The sequence below is a fragment of the Cydia pomonella genome, unplaced genomic scaffold, assembly GCF_033807575.1.
Source record: "Cydia pomonella isolate Wapato2018A unplaced genomic scaffold, ilCydPomo1 PGA_scaffold_87, whole genome shotgun sequence".
Taxonomy (NCBI): Eukaryota; Metazoa; Arthropoda; class Insecta; order Lepidoptera; family Tortricidae; genus Cydia; species Cydia pomonella.
In genome coordinates this window covers 80,212-96,936 of record NW_026907920.1, presented here as the reverse complement: position 1 = coordinate 96,936, position 16,725 = coordinate 80,212, and the positions used below count along the sequence as shown (strand labels likewise).

General features: G+C 37.8%; 2 long non-coding RNA genes across 3 annotated transcripts; one reads left to right on the top strand and one right to left on the bottom strand.

Annotated features, from left to right (window-relative positions):
* The first annotated feature begins 260 nt into the window (after positions 1–260).
* LOC133534331 (uncharacterized) lies at positions 261–1,087 on the top strand. Its single transcript, XR_009802012.1, has 2 exons — positions 261–492; positions 950–1,087. It is a non-coding gene; the product is annotated as an uncharacterized LOC133534331 (long non-coding RNA).
* A 759-nt stretch (positions 1,088–1,846) lies between these two features.
* LOC133534330 (uncharacterized) lies at positions 1,847–9,312 on the bottom strand. Of its 2 annotated transcripts, XR_009802011.1 has the most exons (4): positions 8,366–9,312; positions 8,092–8,270; positions 3,265–5,735; positions 1,847–2,120 (listed from the first exon to the last, which is right to left on the bottom strand). It is a non-coding gene; the product is annotated as an uncharacterized LOC133534330 (long non-coding RNA). The 2 variants fall into 2 exon arrangements; XR_009802010.1 differs by having other exon boundaries at positions 8,092–9,312.
* Positions 9,313–16,725: the final 7,413 nt, after the last annotated feature.

Genomic DNA, 16,725 nt, shown 5'->3' with positions numbered 1-16,725 from the left:
TTGATTTATATATCCATGCCAAATTTCAGCTTTCTAACACTAACGACCACGGAGCAAAGCCTCGGACAGACAGACAGACAGACAGACAGACAGACAGACAGACAGACGGACATGGCGAAACTATAAGGGTTCCGTTTTATGCCATTTGGCTACGGAACCCTAAAAAGGCATAAGCAAGGGGGAAGTTTCGTTAGTTGTTCAGATGATTAAGTATTATGTAACCAAAAAATAATAATTTCAGGTGACTCGGGGTATGCTCTTGAGCCATGGCTCATGACGCCAGTGCTGAATCCTGCCCCGGGAAGCCCAGAAGCAAGGTAGGTACACGGTCTGGCACTGTCGCGTGCGCAACACGATCAAGCGTACCAATGGGTACCTCAAAAACGTATTCCGGTGCCTGGGCCACGACCGCGTCTTACACTACAGCCCGACGAAAGCATCGTCAATAATAAATGCATGTTGCGTAGTATACAACATAATGCAACATTATAGGTAAGTGAGCTTAACATTGCAGATTCTCATCAGTGATAGAGAGGTTAGATAAGTAACGAAATTTTCTTGTTTCGCGGTAGACCCTCAGGGCCTCCGCTAGCTGACGCGGACGCCCGCCGCGTGCGCACGCTCGCGGGTCCTGCTCCCAGGCCAATTCCGTCGCACGCGCCCGCGCCACTTAGCGCTATTCATACAATTTGTTATTAGACGGGGCGTCCGTTCGGATAATCCGCGTCAGCTAGCGGAGGCCCTCAGATTGTGATGGATTGTGGTAGTTGTGACCCCTACGCAGAGTTTCGCGTAATATTCCCTATTAAATGAAGATAAGGGCAAATGGAATAAATTTCATTGTTCAGCGATTGATGAAGAAAGTTTCACATTTTTACTCTTTATAGTGATGATTAGATTTCTTCTTTAAATTCTAATATTCTTACCGATGTTCTCCTTTTTCTTGCAGAAATGTTCCCGAGGAAATCGTAGGAGATATTGATGAAGACGCTCCTCAAGAACTTCCTCGTCGTCATGCGCAAAACGGACTACTATTAAGAGTGGCGCAGGAAAAGCGTGCGCGTCTAATAAATACATATTTTGCTTATTACTATGTTTTATTCTGATACAAATACCTACCTAATATACAAAACGTAGAAAAATGCGCAATGCTTTAGATTCCCTTAACTTTGTTATGGCTACAGGAAAAATGGGAAAGAGTTAACCATATTATAAAATGTGTATGAACCAAATCCCTTTTTCCCGCTCTATGTAGTAATATACTAAATAAGTATGTATTTTCTTTCAAGAAATGTAATCAGAACATTATTTTACTAATAAAACACAGTTTTCAAAATCAGTAAACTTTAATTCCTTTTGCTCGGAAAACAAATAGGTAAAAACTCAAAAACGCCCCGAAAACCCCCATACAGCAAATTTAATTGAAATCATTTGAGCCATTTTCGAGATCACCGTAATCATTGACATATATCTAAGGACGGGCCTTATGGGCAATAAGAATAACCGGTCAAGTGCGAGTTCGTTTACCTCGCACACCGAGGGTTCCGTACAAACTTCAAATTTTCTCATGAAAGACTTGACCAATGTAAAAAAAACAATTTTTATTCTTAAACTTCGGAGATGAGAGAGGGGGGGGGGGATGGTATTATTTTCACATTTTCCTTCATACGTAAATTTTTTTTTCACAATGAAAATAAAAAATTGTTTTGTAATTTTCAATTTGAGCTCTTTCAAATGATACCCCACTTGACCTATTTAACTAGACTTTGCAATTTTACCCCCTCTTCATATTGGGAATTTTCCATTATTAATACTTACAAATAAAATAAAATAAATACACATCCAATATGTTTGGGTCAGCGTTATTCATTACTATTCCAAATTTCACATCGATAGCTTAAGTACTTCTCGAGATATTTAGCAATAGCACCATAAGGGTTCCTTTTGTACCTTTTTGGTACGGAACCCTAATAAACATACGGTGTGTATTTTTGATATGGCCGCAAACGTAAACTAGACGGAGGGTGCGAGGACAGCGCTTAGCTCAGACGTCTTCCTCTTCCATTATAACTGTGTCTTCCAAGTTCTCAATAATCTCGGTGTCCTCCAATGTGTTAATACTGGAACAATACCAAAATATAATTTATAATAATAATTAAGAAGTGGGTCCTTTATTCAAGGTACGAGATATTAACGGTGATTACTTTTGAAGCCACATCCATATATGTGTGTAAGTTGAGTCTCTCGAGCAACTCGCAGATGGCGTTGCAATCGTTTAAAAAACATGTCACTAGGTACAACAAACCCAAAGGAACAAAACCGACATTAGACGATTCGATGGTAATCCCAGCCAGTGTAGACGTGCCTCGGCCGAGGCGGCGCACTAGGGCGAGGAAAACGCGCGCTCCGCCTCGTCCGAGGCACGTCTACACTGGCCGTTTTGTGCGTGAGGAAGTTGCCTGGCGCGTATGCTCGCTCTGTGTGGACCCGGCTATTTGAGTTACTTTTGTTTGGTGACTAACTAATCAAAGATGAAATAAGATTTACCACAATTATGAATGAGGAGTAGAAATTCACGATAAAAAAGCTATGCATTTGACATTTCGAAAGACCTCCGTCTACACTAGCACCCCTAGTGGCGAAATTAAACGCGGTAGCACTCATTCGGGCGTTAATAATATTGTATTCCAAAGGCTCTCATACACGAAAATAAGATCTTGCTCCTTGGAAAGGTCAGAGGATGAACCTATAATTAGTCAGGTAGTTCAACCTCAGGGTAGGAGTGCTTGTTCATTCGTTCGCGTGTTATTACTAGTACATACTACTTAAACAATAAATAATACGTTTATTTGTTAGTTGATATGAGCAAAGAAAATTTGAAATAGAGGTGGATTGTCAATGAAAATTTTGTAGCTACAGCAGATTTACTGCCATCTTTAGGCACACGATTAAAACTTTTAGAACGCCATTTGACTTTGATCCTTATTCTTTTACTGATGTGTCAAATTTGTTAAATATCAGAAAGGGGCGCCATATTACCGGGCATAACCCGGCCCGGGCCTTTGATCTATTAGATGGCGCCACTTTTTGATATTTAACAAATTATACACATATCAGTGTACGGATAAGGATCAAAGTCAAATGACGTTCTAAAAGTTTTAATCATGTGTCGAAAAATTGCAGTAAATTTACTGTGGCTACAAAGGTTTCTTTGAGAATCCACCTGTTTCAAATTTTCTTTGATATCCGTATTAAAAGTCTTACCGATTCGCCAACAAGTCGTGCCCCTCCTTCAAAACACTCCATTTTTGTTTCTGCGCCTCATTAAAAAATTTCAGTTCGTTCAGGATATCCTGTCAACATAAAATATGTTATAGCAAGTTTAAACTAAGTGGTATCACAGAGCACATAATAAATAGCGCCATCTACCACAATGGAGATTATCTGTTCTACATAACTACATTTACTTGTTCCAGCTCATACTAAAGTTGCACAAGAAAGCCTTCATATACCACTGATTTCTTACGGGCTCCCCGTATACCTACTTATTGTGGGAATACAGAATTTGAGTCAAACATATCCATACACAATTTACGGTATTAACAGCTTTATATCTTATTTCTGTTATGATAACTGACTCACACAAAATATAACTATAATAAGTTGTCAAATTTTATGAACATTTAACTATTAACAACAACCAACACCAGATTTGACTATTATGATACTACCAAACGCTGATATATACCGCACACGAATGAGAAGCTAATAGGTTACTTAGGATTGAATAAGTCTAGTGTTATGAAATATATTAGTAATAATAACATTGCCGTGTACCGTCCAGTCAAACATATGACCATGGTCAAGATTTCAAGATAAATAAAATTCCAGCCTTTCAATAAAATGCATGTTAATTATAAGTTTCATAATAACCCTCTTATGGGTAGTTGGTGGTGTTATTTTATTTAAACGGCACTGTACGATACGAGAAATCCCGAAATGTAGATTTTGCGATTGCTCGCGTATATATATATTTATTATTTGTATGTTTTATCAATACAAATAAGGTCAGATGGGGTAAGCGAAATATGGAGGCAAGAGAAACACTTGTAGGGAATGGTACGTCAAGTATGGAGCTTACAGGCTTTATGTATGCATTCTTACTGCCAAGTTACTGTTTTTCTTGTCCCAAGTTAAATAAACAATGTTTCTCGTACTCAACCTGATCTTAAAACAGAATTATTAGTTCATAAATTAATTAATTACTCTTAAAATATTATCATGCTCATGCTGCAGATGATTAAATTGTGCTGTCGAAGGTGCCGGTTCCGTCGTGCGGTTGCGGGGCAAGTACACAGCTCTGTGTACGTGGATACGCGTGCAGGGCGCGGATCCACGTACACAGAGCTGTGTACTTGACGTGCAGGCAGGACAAGACGTGCGGGTTGGGCGGTTATTGCGGAACGAGCGAGAAGGGCGGGACGGGCATAGCGGGCGGAAAGGGCGGCAAGAGAGGGACGTTCGGGTAGTCCAGGACTTGTGGGCAGTACTGAATGCGTGGAGCGTATAGGGCTGGCAGAAGGAGAGGGAGACGAGGACAAATGAGAGGTGGAGAAGTGGGGTTGTTCGCTGAGCAAGGCCGCAGTAACGGTGGCGGTTGTTGGAACAACAACGAGATTTTCAGCAGTGGCAGAAAACGTGCTGCCAGCCACACTGTTCCCAACACCCGAAAACTCAACGTAGTCGTCAATCTGAGGCAATGAGCACATGCAAGTTTAAAATATTTGTTATAAGAATGAAAACAAGCAAAAGATTGTAAAAACTTTTACCCGACTATGATTTTTTTCTTAACTATAGCACCTCTTCCTTGTCCAAAGTCAGTTAAATATTATTATGTAGTCTATGTCACCCCATAAAAATGAACCTATAAACACCTCATTCACCAAAATTGATTAGTAATTTATACACAACAAAAACATACCGGCATATATACGGCATCCATACGTAGACTGCTAAAATCATAACCCTTCCCATTCTCATACTCGGGTAAAAATAATTCCGGTTAAACCAAACCAAAAACTTAAAAAGTAAATATATCTGAAAATGCTAGCTTCTGCAAGGGTGGGCACCAGCGGGGAGCAGGTGCCCACCTAGAGAATAAAATCTGTTGTCATTTATACATGATTAGCCGGGTCCACACAGAGCGAGCATACGCGTGAGGCAATATTCTCACGCACAAACTGGCCAGTGTAGACGTGCGCTCGGGCAAGGAAAACGCACGCGCCTCCTCGGTCGCTCTGTGTGGACTCGGCTATATAAATTCAACAATATTTATACCCATAGTCATAACTGCATGCGATTATGGCAAAATTAATACACTAACTATACTTATTAATAGTATTAAAACAGCTTTTACAGTACAGTCAGCGTCAAATACTTTGTAGCAACCAAAGTAGCCAAATAGTTCGGTACACCATATATTTAGTATGGTGTACTACGAAGTATTTGACGCTGACTGTACATATGGTACTACTTTACCGCACTAGTGCGAAAATTACCATATTACGTTACTGTGTCAAACATTTAAAGGGTACCTTATGTACTGTAAAACGTTGTACGATACATGTGCGAATAGGTAATTCGCAACTCGTGTCAATTTAAAACACTCCCTTCAGTCGTGTTTTAATTTATCGCCACTCGTTTCAAATTTTCTGACTTGTTATTATATGCCGATACTAAAATATAATAATAATAATAACAGGCCTTTTCATCTGCGTGAGATGTTTTAAGCAGCATCCTGGTAACGACACTTGCGTTCGTGGCTGTATAGCCCTATGCGAGAGAGGATCCCACGTCCACACACGCGGCAGGTGTATGCTTGCCCAGGTGGGCGAGGGTTGGAGGCCTGCTCGTGGCGCCTCATACGTTTCTCTCTTAAAGAGGTAAACCAGGCATCGTCGTGTGTGGCTTGACCATCGTGAATAGCACGACGCCATACGGGTCGGTCTTCGGCCAGTTTTTGCCATTGGTTACATGTGATATTAAAAGTAACCATATCACGCTTGACGCAATCTTTGAAGCGCAGCATTGGCCGCCCGACCAGTCTTTTTGCGTCTGCAACCTCCCCTAGCAGGATTTGACGTGGCAAACGAGTCCGTTCCATTCGATACACATGCCCAAGCCACCTCAGTCGTCTCTTCTTTAGTATGGCTGTGATACTATGGAGCTGTGCCTCGCTTAGAACAGACTCATTTGTCACGCGATCCTTCCATGTGAAGCCAAGTATGCTCCGCAGACAGCGCATATGAAAGGAGTTCAGCCGGCGTTCTTGTTTTGCGTAAGTTGTCCAGGATTCCGCTCCATACAGAAGAGTGCTTAGGACACACGCTTGGTAAATAAGCATTTTCGTTTTTACCGTAAGATGTTTGTTGTCCCAAGCCCTTGCAAAATATACACCATTATTAAATCAAGTGATGATTGTATGAAACTTCAAGCTGATCTTGATAGACTGAGTTTATATTGTTCTATGAATGAACTGTACTTGAATGTCGAAAAATGCTGTGCCATTACATTTACAAGAAAACGCAATAAGATAGAGTATAATTATTCATTAAACAACAAAAATTTAAGGGTTTTGTCTGAAGTGAAGGACCTGGGGTTAAATCTTGATAGCGAACTACAATTTATTTCACATATTGACAAAATTTCAGCAAAAGCATACAGAATGTTGGGATTCATTTTCCGACAAAGCAGGGATTTTACAAACCCTAAGACTCTGCAACTTCTCTTTAACGCATTTGTTAGGTCCAACTTAGAATACGCTACTACAGTCTGGAATCCTCATTTCAATGTTCACATTAACACAATTCAAAAAATTCAGAACAAATTTATCAGAACAATGAAATTTAATATAAATTTAAATCTTTTTACCCTGACAATTTCTCTCTTCAACCCCGTAGAGAAATTCGAGATCAGATATTTTTGTTCAAAATCATACATGGCCTTATTGATTCTCCCAATCTTTTGTCTAAAATTTCAATTCGATGTCCTGATCGGCGAACTCGCTCCACAAACCTATTTGCAATTAACTTTGGTCGTACTACATATGCAAGAAATAAGTTCTTAGCTAGAGCGTGTAGAACTTATAATGAAATTTTTTCTGATATTGATATATTCCATTTATCATTACAACAGTTTGTTTCTGTAATAAAATGTACAGCTAATAATAATATTGATTAGTTACTATATTTCAGCATACTTGCCAATTTGTTAATATTGTTTTCAACAGTTTGAGTTATTTGAGTTTTGCATGTTTTGATATTAATGTTAATTTCTGAGCAACATAATTGTTATTACTCATTAGTGGAAACTGTTTGGCTTGTGGATGTGTAATCTGATTAACTATGTGTGTTGTTTTTGCCTGTTTGTTTCCCAAAGGTTTAATTAAATAAATAAATTAACTATTTTTCGCACTTGTATCGTAATGTACTATTGCAATACATATTGTGCTACTTTACCGCCCTAGTGCAGTAACTAGCACTATACATGCATATATTGAAAAGTGCCATATGTACTGTAAGACGTTGTATGTACAATATACATGCAAAAAGGTAATTTCCTACTTTTTGCACTTGTATCGCAAAGTACTTTTAGAAACTACTTAGCCTGACATTAACTCAACAGATACAATAAACAAGACACAATAAACTCTTCATGGTCTTAGTTTAAGCAAAGAGAAATAAGAAAGCTTAGATTACTCACTTCATAAATATTATTAAGAAATTAAAATCAAATCAAATGTTCGACGACCGGTTTAGCCTAGTGGGTCACTACAGCAAAACTATACATATTAAATACCTTTTTTAGAAAACATTATAATAAGCAACTGACTCTTTGACCTGCATTATCATGACCTCAGTAATCATTAAGATGTTAATTTTATTAGTTATTATACTTCATTTTATTACTATGCACAGATTGCACTGTAATTTCATTCAATATTATATAATTATAAAAAAGTGTCTTGTTTAGGAAGACTTCTATGCGGACTAAGTGATGGAAATCTTAACTATGGGAAGCATATTTACTTACCACTTTCCATGCCTGCACTGACTTATTGGGCCCGTGCTCCCTTAAGGCCTGTGCAAGGGCCTCCCATTGCGCCTCGTACCTCTGGGGTCCTTAGAGGCCCGTCAAATTCCCGGTTGGCGAACCGGGTGTGCTGTGACATGTATTCAACGAGCAATCTAATTTGTGCTGCGTTCGAGCGACTGAAAAAAAACAGTCACATAAGTTAACGATCAAAGGAACTGGCAAATAGCTATATTTTTCTGCAAATAAATTCTTTTTGTTTTGTGTAACTTACATTTTTGGATTTTTGGGTGGCATCCTTTCAAAAGTGGTAGCGGCGGTTTGGCCAAACACTTCACAGTAATAACACGCAAACTGCCGATAAAACTTTTCAAGTTGTCAAAATAGCAAACAACGGAACAACATAAACGGAAAAGGCTTTAATATTTCCTGAGGAGTAGTGGGCAACATATTTTCATCACTGTGATCACTGTCACACATTTTTATTTAGTATTATTCACGGTTTCACTCACAAAACAAAACTTTATGAGTTTTCAAACTTCAACAATGACTTCAACGCAGAGGAATACTCGTGGGCGTCCGTTGTAAAAAAAAATGTTTGTGTTTGCCTAACAATCACAGAACAGAGGGCCTACCGTGAACCACGTTCGACGTGTTGCCTCCCTGTCATACTTACGTACGAATTTATAAGTGCGACAGAGAGGCAACACGTCGAACGTGGTTCGCGGTAGGCCCTGACGCGTCGCAGCAGCGTGCAGCGTGTTTAAGTAGACCGAAGTATGACAGACGCCGCGACGGTATTACATTTCGAAACGCCACCGTTGGCAAATTTGCATTGAATTGAGTCTCCTTAAACAAGAAATATTTTATCGAAATATGTGAAGTTCTATTTTCAACATTTTTATAGTAGCGATAAAATTCGGTGGTTTTCCGATTAATATTATTTAGGAACGCACCGTAAATTTTATACTGCGTACTCAACTTGAATTTGCGTACTATTTTTAAGAGGTGCACGTAACGGAACGCAAAACCCATCTGGCAACACTGACTAAGATCTTTCAAAGATATTCTAACGTCAAAGTGACATTGGTCATCCGAATCGTGCAGCTTCTGTCAATTATACCACATACAAACGATATCTAATTGAGAACTTATCTATATCTAAACCAGAACTTAACGATCTCATATCTTTTCCGTATTGCATTTTTCGAATAGGGCCGTTGCTTAAAATTCGTCATAAAACTTAAGATACCCCTGTTTTCGTATATTTATTATTATTATATGATATCCTTTATTCATTCTCTCAATCTAGGTTATTTATAATATGTATATAAAAGTAAAATATAAAAACACTTACAAAATACATATGAACACATTTCAAAAACCTAACCTAGAGTGGGGAGGGTCCCAGCTGCCGGAGGTCAGGGCTGCAGAGGAGGTGTCCAAGATCACCGCCTTCTGCATCTGACCCTTGATCCAACCACCTAGCGAGAGTCTCTCAAGGTGTTGGTCGAGACTCTTCGCTATGAGACCGGTCGCTGAAACGACTATTGGGACAATTAATGTTGAATCAACATCCCACATGGCGGTTATATCATATATTATTATATTGTTTAATACACTAGCAGCTGCCAGCTGATGCGTGTATCACTGCATTTGTTAGGGTTCCGTACCCAAAGGGTACAACGGGACCCTGTTACTAAGACGCCGCTGTCCATCCATCTGTCTGTCTGTTTATCCCTCTTTCACCAGGCTGTATCTCATGAACCGTGATAGTTAGGCAGTTGAAATTTTCACAGATGATGTGTTTCTGTTGATGCTATAACAAAAAATACTAAAAAACAGAATAACTTAAATATTTAAGGGGCTCCCATACAACAAACGTGTTTTTGCCGTTTTATAGATAAAAGTACGGAACCCTTCGTACACGAGCCCGACTCGCACTTTTCCGGTTTAATTTTTTTATACTATTAATGTTCATTTTGATAATTTTAAATGTTTTTCAAATTTGTTTGAAATTATTTGCACTAAATACAAATATGACGGCTTGATAGACTTTAATGAAGATCACCAATAATTTTAATGATATCTTTTCATGATATACCATTTCAAAATTGCAGGTCAATTCGAGTTTTATGGCCCGATTCGAACTTACATTCCGAGTAATGTGTTCTTCAAATAAAAACGTCACTTTTAACACTGACATATCCGATCCATATCGTATCTAGACCTAATTTTAACGTCTGTTTCTCGCATTGTTATTTATTTACTGAATTATTAAACATTAATACTTTACATTTTTGACAGACAGGTCAATTCAAACGTACAGTGTATCAGACCGTTTATATGAGTTGCGTTCTCGCGCGCGACTACATACATCTAGCGCGACTTCTAGTATGGAGTCGCGCGTGAGAACGCAACTCATGCTAAACGGTTTGATATACTGTACGTTTGAATTGACCTGTCTGTCCAAAATGTTAAATATTAATGCTAGCAAGTCAGAATGATATCTAGACTCTGTATATACTAGGTATTTAAAAAAAAGTAAACAAAATTTACCCGCAAATTGCTCCTTAAGCCAGTTGAGGGTAGATGAAAACATTAAATGATCAAATAATGTAGCTTAAAGTCCGATCCTTCACAGATAAATTAACCTATTAAACTACCTGTACCTGTATGTGTGTTGGTCCGAATTAGCCTATTATTCATAAAACTTGGCAAACTTCTGTTAAATTTCGTATATTTTGCTCTAAATGCAACTGACTCCTTTGACAGACTTTCATAAAGACCACCAATAATTATACATCGTAGGAATGAATAACCCAACATGTTTATGTTTTTTCTCAGCTCCATTACATATTTAATGTAAGAAATCGATAATAATGTTTCGGTGAAAAAGGCTTACGTTAATAAATTTTTATTATTTTTCACTCGAATTCAATTGTCAGTTGTTTTCAAACCGAGGACTTCCAAATTGGTCAGTAAAAATTGTATACATAATGCATAATTGACGACCGGTCTGGCCTAGTGGGTAGTGACCCTGCCTACGAAGCTGATGGTCCCGGGTTCAAATCCTGGTAAGGGCATGTATTCGTGTGATGAGCATGGATATTTGTTCCTGAGTCATGGGTGTTTTCTATGTATTTAAGTATTTATAAATATTTATAAATTATATATATCGTTGTCTAAGTACCCTCAACACAAGCGTTATTGAGCTTACTGTGGGACTTAGTCAATTTGTGTAATAATGTCCTATAATATTTATTTTATTTATTTATTTTTTATATAATACAGTCCTACGTACAGAAATACGTCGAATTCAAATTTTAATGAGATTTTTAGCACCCATCCTGCCCTGTATAGATAATTTATAAAATTGTGTAAATCCAAAAAACATATTTAATATAGGGACACCTAATATAGCTGACCTAAATCATAAATGTTAATAAAAAAAAATACTTTCCCATAAAATGAAGTTATAAGGTATATACCTTGTTATTATATTAAGGAAAAATTGTCTTCATACACTGATATTTTAATTAATATTACAAATACATATGAAGGTATTTTACATTTTAATATACAATCCGTAATAATCGTTTGTCCCAAAATATATTTAACCATTCCTCTTCCTTATTAAAACATTAAAAAACAACCTATCGAATTAAATTTAAAACGCAATCATACATATACCATTCAACCTAATTAATCACAAACAAAAATATACAGAACCTACCTTTAAAACACATCCATTTCCAAAACCATCACTAACACCTTCCGATTTCGCGACTCCCGAGAGCTGGCGACAAAAACGCCTGCTCCCGCCGACGGTCCGAAGGGTACTGCGGGTCAGATAGGAGGAATCCTGCAGGATGGCAGCGCGCATGCGTGGTGGTAAATACGCTCAGCTGACGGGGTTACTGTGTCTCTGGTTTTGGTGATTATTCACACGGCGTTGGACGACGGTCTGGCCCCTGTTTTACACTGACATTTGTCGCCTGACACTTGCCATTCCGCCATAGATTGCCGGGCAGGCAAGTAAACATTGACGATATAAGAAATATTATTAGCACTGATGAATGTTATAATTAATGTGACTTTTATAAAATAAAACAATTCGCAGACGATCTTTCTTAGAGTATACTTGAGCTAAAAAAATCTTGATCCCAGTTACTTTTCTACATTTATATTTCTAAGTTTACCTAGTGTTCCAACTTTTCAATTCGTAGGTAGTCTATAATTAAAAAAAAAAGATTTATGTAAAGAAACAATAATTTCAAATTAAATACGATTTGTGTCGAGAAAACGTTTCGTTTACTTCGTGTCGATTATCCCAGAAACACAAAGTATCATAACTAAGTTATTCCGACTATATATATGGGAATCTAACGTGGAGACGTTATTAGGTAAATTAAACTTTTATTCTACAGTAATCAAATTTACTTTGAAATTAAAGTTTATTTACATAAATATTTTATTTTTTTGATCAAAATACAGCGTATATTTTATTACCCTATTGAAAACAAGCCATTAGCGATAACATTCATCAGCGAAAAAGGTACCTTCAACCCCCCCGAGCCTACACCCTCCACAAGATATAAGTATACCAATTATCAAAACTACACGAATTATTTCTCCTGATATTATAAATTTTCTTGAGCTATTTGTTTGACACGGGAAAGATACTTCTTTCTTACTTGTTATACTGGATGAGTGCGGGATGAGTGTGACCACAGAAGCAGCAGTGAAGCGAGGTAATGTTACGTTTGTCCACATTCTCGTACATATGAAATTCCGTGCATGCGCTTGCAAACGTTATTAAAGTTCTGGTGACCGGGGCATTTGTTCCGGGACCAACACTCTAAACCAAATCCAATCCCTACGCCCCGATTCGAAGAATGAGATAAGCGAAGAATTGCATAAGTTCTGGTTTAGATAAGTTCTCATTTAGACAGAGACATAGACATTCTTTATTGGTAATTAAATATAAAAACATTAAAGAGTTTAAAACTGCATTGTATACATTTTTAGCATCTAAGGCATATTATACCATTCAAGAATATCTCAATGACATACATTTGTAATAGAGTAGGTATAAGTAATTTATGCATGCGATACACATGACATTCTTGAATATTTGCATGTCTTTGTGACGAAACATGTAGTTCCTTTTTTATATGTATGACCTTTTGTACCATGTTTTAGCAAATAAAAATCTGATTCTGATTCTGATTCTGATTCTGATTCTGTAATAACAACTTACATATTATTATATTATTATAAATTAGTCATTATTTTTTAGATAGATTTAGATATACATAGATATCGTTTGTATGTCGTATAATTACCGAAGCAGCTTGATTCGGGCAACCAATGTCATTTTGACGTTAGAAATATCGTAGATAAATCTTATTGGGATCATAGCGGAATCGAAATAAACGTGAATTTGGACATGTCGTTTAGTTATCGATCTTTTAAAGATCTTTCCATGATCTTAAACGTGTCTTAATCATTCTTCAAATCGGGCCGGTAGTGTTTGCATGATGATGAATGATGATGTTCGTGAGGCCAACCGCCGCTCATATAGGTAATTAAGTAGGTTCAAAATTTGCATATCATACTCATTATTCCTGTACCACAATACAAATTACACATCTCATTTAATCATTCTGGAGTTTTCCTGCTATAAGCCCATCAGACCCTTGAACATGCTTTAATGTTAATTATAAATGCGAAAGTACCTCTATAAAAATTATTAAATGTATGAAATTTTTTATATCTACAATAATGTTGTAAATATGCTTTAATTTTATAAGTATATACTTTAAATGTCAATTTACAAACCGACTTGTAACGAATGTTACTAATAAATGTTTTCTTTTCTTTTCTTTCTTTTCTTTATGTCTGTTTGTTCTTCACGCTTAAAACGCTGAACCGATTTCGATGACATTTGGTATGGAATAGCTTGATGGTCGAGGAAGAACATAGTTTTTATCATACTGGCCTACTAAGATGGGCCAGCGTGTAGAGAGGGTATTGGTGTCGGAGGGCTTATGGCGCGACGGGATGGCGAGGGGATGGCTGCGGTGTCGGTTTTACATCCGCAGATCAAAGGTAGTGGGCCAGCGATGGTGCGTACGCATCTACTCGTGGCCTATTATCTACTTATAGCGCGTGCTCTCAACCATCGCATAGCCATCTCACTGGTCCAGCGCTGGGCCATCGAGTAGAGGAGCCATAACCATCGCATGGCCATCTCACTGGTCCAGCGCTGGGCCGTCGAGTAGAAGAGCCATAACCATCGCATGGCCATCTCACTGGTCCAGCGCTGGGCCGTCGAGTAGAAGAGCCATAACCATCGCATGGCCATCTCACTGGTCCAGCGCTGGGCCGTCGAGTAGAAGAGCCATAACCATCGCATGGCCATCTCACTGGTCCAGCGCTGGGCCGTCGAGTAGAAGAGCCATAACCATCGCATGGCCATCTCACTGGTCCAGCGCTGGGCCGTCGAGTAGAAGAGCCATAACCATCGCATAGCCATCTCACTGGTCCAGCGCTGGGCCATCGAGTAGAAGAGCCATAACCATCGCATGGCCATCTCGCTGGCTCAGCGTTGAGCCATCGTGTAGATAAGCCATCAATCATTATCATAGTTCCTCTGATCTGTCAGTTAAAAGTCAATTTGACGTTTCTAGTTGAATAAAATATGGGGGTAGTAAAAGGTTATCACTTTTGATACACAGATCTAAGACAAATGCAGATCATACCATGTTATTAAAATTTAATTAGAATACCTACGCGTTTCGTAGAGGAAAAGATTTGGACATAAGAAAACATTTTTGCTCAAGCTCAAATGGAGACGCTTCGCACTTAGCGCTGACTCAGTCCATTATGTTTTTGTTTTATAAGAACATTATTTGTACAATTCTCCCACTGAACTACACTGAAGGTTTTAGCGTCAATCCAGATAAAGTTTTAGAAACTGCGAGGCCAATATGAACGTATATTTTGATAATATATTCATATTCATATTCATATTCCTTTATTGATAAAATTACAAATACAAGTCAAAAGGTAATACAATATATAATTAGGTCAATGTCAATTTCAGTACAATTAAGATAATAAATAATAATAATCAAGTTCAATACAGTAAAATAAAACAGTATACAGTATAAAAATAATCAAAACAATTCAAATATCCAATAAATTAAATTAAATTATTATTATAATATTCTGACATGTCAAAATTATCAAATTAAATAATATAAAATATAACAATATAAAATATTAATAATCAACACAATTCATACATCCAATAAATTAAATTAAATTAAAATTCAAATCATTATTATAATATTCTGACATGTCATAAAAGGCATTTGTAGTCAGCCATTTTTTTAATCGATTGTAGAATATCAGGTAATTTTCAATATTCTTTATGTTATCTAAATGATATCGATTGATAACTAAATCGCGCGTGCATTTCGCTTGTACTTGTACTGCAAGTAGACGCACTAAGATACGAATCTATAAGACCGTGATCTGCCCCATCCTGATGTATGGGTGTGAGGCATGGACACTAACACTCAAAGAGGAGAACAGCCTTCTAGTCACAGAACGTATGGTGTTAAGCAATATTCTGGGACCTATCAAAAGAGACGATGGCAGTTAGAGGATTCGAAAGAATGTCAAAATAGATCAACTAATAGTTGAGCTGAATATAATAGGTGAGACCAAAGCACATCGTCTCCGCCAGCTTGGCCACCTCAAAAAGATGGGTGATGATCGGGCAGTCAAGAGGGCTTAGGCTTGAGATACACTTGTAAGTTTTACTTACGTAAGTAAGGACAAAGCTATTTGTTAGAATGAGATAATGATATTCATCTCTCACTCTATAGTTTAGCTGTGTCCCTACTTACGTAAGTAAAACTTACAAGTGTACCTCAGGCCTTACTTAAGTTGGCCAACTTGACGCCGTTCTACCGCTTGTACATCATCCTAAATATTGTTGGGCGGGCGGAGTGGATGCAAATCTCCGTGAGCTTGACGTCAGCGAGAGCTGGCGTGAGTTTGCTCTAGACAGAGCAAAGTGGCGTGCTCTTGTGTTGAAGTTCAAGACTCATTTTAGGTCATCGCGCCAGCAAGTAAGTGTACTGGCACAAGCTAGACGTACGGACGAATGGTGACAAATCTTTTTGATATCAAAATTTATGTTTGAATTGGGTCTCCGGATAAAAAGTCGGTGTTAGAATTTATATCACAATTGACTTTTGTAATCAAATTTTTCCTCAATTTATCAGTAGACCCTTAAACTTCATACGCCGCTGCGCGCTGTCAACTTATCTTTTTATAGAAGTCAAAAAAATTCTCGTTTTAGATTAATTAAACGTTTATGGATAATAGCCTGTCTTTATCTATCACGGGACAATGATGTTCCGGACAATAGGAAGGTGTGCGCGGATTCGAAGCCAACACGTAGAGACCCTTTTGACTCTTTAATAAAATTTAAGGGTTAAACCAAGCGGATGCCGCCCCTGCCCGTGTCATGGGACTCACGCAGATTCAGCACCCGGGTGTAAGGACTATTAAGAGTTGCTGGAATCTAAAATGAACTACACTATTGGGTGAAGC